The sequence below is a fragment of the Aptenodytes forsteri genome, unplaced genomic scaffold, assembly GCF_000699145.1.
Source record: "Aptenodytes forsteri isolate BGI_AS27 unplaced genomic scaffold, ASM69914v1 Scaffold15, whole genome shotgun sequence".
NCBI lineage: Eukaryota > Metazoa > Chordata > Aves > Sphenisciformes > Spheniscidae > Aptenodytes > Aptenodytes forsteri.
Window position 1 is genome coordinate 21,350,200 of NW_008795129.1, and position 6,784 is coordinate 21,356,983.

Consider the following 6,784-nt stretch of genomic DNA (forward strand, 5'->3'; position numbering starts at 1 on the left):
AGATTCAAAACAAGCCATGTGGTGATCTGGGAGCTGTCTGAAGGCAGCTGTTTGGGAAATGGTAACTGTAAGGGGGTGGTTTAAATCCTGCCCTTCATCCAAACTTTCCTATTGCACTCAGTGCTTCAGGAGAGCACTTCTCTAGACAGCAAGATGAAGGTCCTCTTCTTAGAGTAGTTGTCAGGCCTGCACAGCTAGTAAAACAGAACTAGAAAAAAGCTGGCATCTATTTAAAAAAACAAATCTTATAACACTTATCCAGGAAGCACCTCTCCTGGGGGAACACCCACTGTGATTTTGGCTAGTTGGAGTACATTGGTGCATGTCCTCCTAGATCACACTCCCAGTTGAGATTCTTTTGTTCTGACTTTTTTGTCATTGAAAGAATCCAAGATTCAACAGATCAGAGAGAACACATGTGAGAGTGGTCCTGTAAATAGGAAGGTTGGGAGCAATTTACGTGAGAGGGTCCTGAACCAAAAGGTCTCTTTCTGGCTTTTGCCGTGTGACTGCTAAATAAAACGTCCCTGTGTCAGATGCCAGAACGCAGGTTTGCCTCTCTAGCATGCAAAGTGCCTAACTTCTAAGATATGATACTTGATCTCAAAGAGTCTCCTCCCTCGGAACTGTGGAGGTCTGCAGTCTGGATGCCCTTGTCCCAGACAAGTCTGCAGTGCCTGGCTCTTGTGTACGCCACTTGGAGGTCTAGCGGAAGCTTCTGCCCTCCGTAAGGTCTGGGAGCCAAGCTGAGGGGTTGGGCTGAGACTTTGTGAAAGCAAGTCAGGCATCTTTACCTGGAATCACACTTATGCATCCTGCCTTGAGGGACAGCAGTACTGTCTGCATCATTAAGGCAAGATTGTTACTAGCAAACATGTGGGCCAAGGCTTGACTCAATAGCAGATCCTCATCAGATTTCTGTTCCAGAGTAATATAGGGTGTTTAATGTGCCCACCATAAGTTAACAGGCAGGCAGGATGCACAGTCTTTACATGAGCAGATGAAGATGCATAAATTTGTTTAGGAAGTTCTTGCAGTCTCCATCTCCCCTGTCTCCAACAAGAGGTAGCTACTGATATCCATTCATGGACAATTTTGCCAGTCTTTTTTGAGAACTTGCTTCCAGACGAATTCCATAGTTCAATCCCAAGCTCCAGTCTTTTCCATCCTGCTTGCCTCCCTACAGCAATTGCACTGAACAGAGTGGTTACTCTGCCACATTTGCTTCAGGTAGCAGATATCCACTTGGTTTGTAATAATCTGCAGGCAAGCAGAGTGCTAACCCTAATCCAGGCTCCAGAGCAGCATTTGAAGCAGGGGAAGTAATAGGAATTTCTTTCATCCATCTTCATCTCTCCGTTGGGAAACTCCTAAAGGGGCTCTGGAAATTGATTGCTATAAACCTAATTTGGATAGAAAGCATAAGTTACTCTGTGGTGCTGATTAGCATGAAAAGGGCTTTATTAATATTTTTCATGCACTGTACATCCAGTGGTAAATTAAACCTTGAAGGTCATTAGTCATAGTGCTAAGACTCTAATTGAACTTATCCATTTCCCAGCAAACTATGTCAACAGCCATCTCTCTTCTTCTCTACCTGAATTTTTGACTCTTCCCAAGAGTGAAGCTGCATGTTGCTGCGTATGCACGTGGCCCCAAGGGTGCAGGCAGTTACACCTATGAGGAGTCCCACTGGATGTGCAAACCTGAGCACTTGAATGAACGTTTCCAGAAATGAGGCTCCTGTGAGACCCGTGACAGGCTGGTGCAGATTTCTGAAAGTAAGATCAAGATGAATTGCACTGACTTTGTCTCACTTCGAAAGGGATAAGAAGAGGCAATTTATTTCATCCTACTTGGACCAAATTCTTCCTCAGAAGATGAATATTAAGCAAACTATGGAAACATGGATTTTGTAATCGATTTTATGTTTTTCTCTGTAAGTTTAATATATTAACTAAAGATTGTTACTTTTTTCCCCCTGAATAATGAACAGGGATAAAGCTTTAAAGTATTTCTAGATGTAGCTGGAAAAATCCCCGGCCCCTTCACTTTCTTATTTACCTTGCTTATATCTAGAAAGTCATCCTCTCATTATTGTAAAAGAAATGTCTCTTCTAATGCTGTCTCTGCTATTAGTTAGCTTTGCAAAAGATGTCTCTGATATTAGAACATTTGAACTAATGCATAAGCCTTGTGACAATCTATTCTTGATCAAATTACCTCATAACTTTTAACGCTTAAGCAGCAGCCTAACCAGTAAGGATGCAATTTTTCTCAGGTATTAAATGCGAGTGAAGATATATTTTTGGGGTAGTTTTGGCTTCAGTCTCTCCTAAGAAACAGATTTAACACTTGTTAAATGAAAATAAATAATAGTTGGTAGAGTGGATTGAAAATAATATTTGTTTTACTTGATTGTTTCTTAAAAAAGGAAAAAATAATAGAAAAATACTCTTTGCTGAAAAATTTTACCCTCATTTGTTTTTGAGAAATGAGCATTTTGTCCCCTTCACTTATTTGTCAAAAATCTTGAAAAAGAAACTATTTTTTGAAGATGTTTCAAATATTGAAATATCTTTGTAGAGTGGATTGAAAATAATATTTGTTTTACTTGATTGTTTCTTAAAAAAGGAAAAAATAATAGAAAAATTCTCTTTGCTGAAAAATTTTACCCTCATTTGTTTTTGAGAAATGAGCATTTTGTCCCCTTCACTTATTTGTCAAAAATCTTGAAAAAGAAACTATTTTTTGAAGATGTTTCAAATATTGAAATATCTTTGTCTCATAATTACATATTTTTCACTTTACTAATATGAATATCTTCATGGAAATCTAGATAGGAGAAGTATTTTGTGAGGAAGTACTTACAAGATTGAATAGATACACAGCTCTTATGGTAAACTCTGAAAAATGCTGTAGATAAAGAAGAACAGATAGTAATGTCTTTGTAAAAGCTTTTTTCAGATTTTCTTGAATGATAATGGATATACAGTGAATTATCATGGAAAAAACTATGTGATTTTCATAAATAATCACTTAAAACTCTGAAAAAGTATTAATAATCTTAGTTGTAAACCTATTATTTCTAAGCTTGCCAAGAAATTGACATCAAGCTTGTGGTTCAACTGTGCAAATAGAAGAAGGGATGGTCTGTTGGTTGCTTAACCAGAAGAGAACCGCTGATGAAGGGAGGCGGGACTGCATTCAGTACACTCACGGATGCTTTGAGACAGCTCTTTATAAAAAAAGAATTGCCTGGAAAACATGGTCTCTTGTAATAGGTTTCACTATTGAATGGTGTGTAAGTTGTTTTTTTCTTTTGTGGAAGGTCCTCTATTTTTTTTTCTATCTTAGTTTTACTGAGGTTGGAATCTGTCATGTCCTTACCGACTTAACCAACCATTTTAAAGCCTGTTTAACTAAAGAAAAAAAGTCAATACTTGCTCTCAGTTATACATTTATAACAAATAAAATCTATTACCCTTGTTTATTTCTTTTTGCCCTCCTGAATTCTGTGCCATATTCCAGGGGCAACGTTGCTGCCGTGAGCTTCCAAGCCCTTCTTCTGCTGTTGGAGTGCAGTGTGGAGCACGAAACAGTGCTGGGCAACTAGTTCACTCGGCAACAGGAGCCTCGCATACAGCTCTCTGCCTCTTTGAAGACCAAACTGCTATCAGTTGGACCAATCTCTTGGCTAGTGGGTGGTAAGCCCATCTTGACGCCTCCAAGGCTCTCTGTGTCCAGGGAAAAGAGCATTTGGCAAGGTCCACCCAAGCATACACTTTTCATTGTATCTTAAACAGGCTGTGCAAATTAAAGATTTCTTTTGCCCTCTCTCTGCGCAAGCACCATGGAGTGGCTAGTTATTAGTCAAGAAGTAGTAGATTACCTTATAAGCAGCCTCAATAGTAATACATATAAAAAAAGAAAACGAATAAAAGAAAAAAGTGAGTTTTAAATGAAGTGTTGCCAGTGTGTAGACTCAGGCATACTTATGGATCTGTGCCAGGAATTTCCAAGGAGCCCTGAAGGAGTTAGGGCACAATGTTATCCATAGAGGTGAAGGAGTGAGTCAGAGCAGTTCCACACAGCATCTGCACACATGGAGTGATTTTACAAGCAGTCACTGCAGGACCTCCATCACCGTGATCTGAATGCAAAAGATTGATCTACTATCCTAGAAATGAATGAGTAAAACATGTAAATATAAATGTTCACCCTGACCCTTTCTTCACACAGTAGTGCAATTACAAATAAATAAAAGTGAAGTCAGAAGAGGAACTTTGTCTACAGTGCATTACTAAATCAAGTGTTTGAGACAAATTAAATTAAACATTTAACATAGCTGCTTTATTTATAATGATTACATAGGCCTTCATAACTACTAACGTTAGTTAATTTTTATACCTTTGTAGTTTATTCCTGGCTTTATTACCCAATCAGATCAAAGTCATGTATCTAACTTCTTTACAAAAATCAGTTGATGTATTCTACAAAAAAATAAACCCTCTTCTGGGTGAAAGTGAAAGTAATATCTCATGCTAAAGAAAAAAAACAAAGGAAAAAATCTTACTGTAGATCAATCTTTTTCTTTCCTTCTATATTTCCTATACAGTTAGACCTCCTCTATTTTTATTGGTAGCTTTCCATATTCATGACTGATAGATATAATCAGTGTTTTGGAGAAAGGTATTTACCTTAGTGATGGTCTAGGCATGTTCTGTGCAAAGGGTATTCACTTAAAAAAAGAAAAAGAAAGTTTTCTGTATTGTCAACAAAAATGCTGTCCTATTTCTTGTTCATTGTAAATATGGAGAGTAAACTATCCTGGTTTTCTTTACAGTGTGATTTAACATACTCAAGAACTTTATGATGTCTCTCTCAGTCTTTTCATCTCTAGATTAAGCAGTCCCAGTTCCTGAATAATTTGTTTTCACTGCAAAAGAATATGCAATAACTATATTGTATAATGATACCTACAGAATGTTATTCTGAAAGTATGTCTTAATATACGTACGACAGGCTATCGTATATGACAGACTGTATGAATAAGAAAGTAAGTATTAAATGGAACAGGAGAGAAACTAAAAATTATACAGTAGGGTATGAAATAATGTATGTACTGACACTGTTTAGAAATAACAGTAAAAAACAAAAAAAGGGGGAGTGGCACTGGGATACTACCCTGTGCTTTCAGGAACCTTATCCCATCCAGCCATAAAGAAAGGGGTTTGTGATGTTCAGGAAGGTCAAAGATAATTCCAAAGATGTCACAGCTGCCAAAGGGTGACTATTGATAGGATGTCTATCAGAGAGACCCAGACACTTTGTCAAGAAGATAAAGATATAATTCAGTGTTGAAGGAATTTTAAAGATAGAGCAAATAAACAGTAAAGAAATGGAACTAGGGAAAATCCTGCCTCCTAGGAGAGCAGAGATTGATTAAGTCTGTCAAAAAAAGTAAAACAGTGAAATACCAGTGGCCTAATCACAGGAACTGGCATGGCATTTGGAGAAAAGAACGCAGACTGTAGGAGGAAAAATCCTGAGGAGGAAAGATGGATCGGGGTACCTCCCTGGAAGGCTGCCTGCTGTTTCTCCTTAATGAGTAACAGCTTCAATTTAAGAACCATGCAGTGTTCTGCTTTTTCTGCTCTGAAGCTTTTATCTGCCTTCTGTGACAGCTTTTGGACTCTTTCAGATGTATAGACAGGAAGGTTTGATATTGGTTAGGGTGAAAAGGTATGAGACAGTTACTGGTAACTAATTGAGAATAGGAACTAACGATGATTCACTAGTTTTGTCTTAACCCAACAAAGAAGGAAAGTGGGCTGAGGTAAACGGTATGTGGGGCCACAATGAACCCAATAGATAGTCAGCATGAAGTGGTAACGAAAGTTACACCCAGTGTAGTCCCATAGAAAAAAGAAAAAATTAGTTTCACAGTAATTTTGATCATTTTCCTATAAATTCCAGTTTCTTTTCAGCAAATTAAAAGCTGTTTGTAAGAAAACAACAAACTACAATTGCTTCTGAATGTTATTAAGAGAAGACTTAAATTTCCTACGGAACAGATAAATCAAGCATCAAAGTATAGCAGCATGGCATTTCTTTTTAATTCTTCATGTCACATTTTTATTGGACACATCGGGGAAAGCAGCAGGCAGGCTGTTTTGGCTTTAATGTTTGAGAAATAGAGATAGAAGAAATAGATAATTCAACTTCAAGCAGATGTAGGATCAGCATAAAAGATGCTTTTTTGGGGGAGCCAGTAACATTAGACAATCAAGTGTAGAAACCCCACATTTCTGTTTAACTGCTTTTCTTTTCTAGATCTCTTGAGGCTGCCAGCAGTAATCACTTTGCAAACCAGAAAATAAAATGGTAAATGAAAATTCACTTAAAAATGCAACTTTCAGAATAAAGACACGTATACACATCCTGGAAAAAGAAATTATGCAAACCTAATGGATTATGTTAAAAATAAAGAGCTAGCGGGTGAGGTTAATTGAAGTGAAAAGTGCTGAAGGAGCTTCACTGAATGTTTGAAGAATAAAGAATGTATTATTAGCAAATAAAAACCCCAACAAATCCAAACCTAAAGTGGAGCAGAAATCTAAAAGCTTTAAAATGTTGTCCTGGTTTCAGCAGGGATAGAGTTAATTTCCTTCCTAGTAGCTGGTACAGTGCTGTGTTTTGGATTTAGGATGAGAACAATGTTGATAACACACCGATGTTTCAGTTGTTGCTAAGTAGTGCTTACACTGGTCAAGGACTTCTC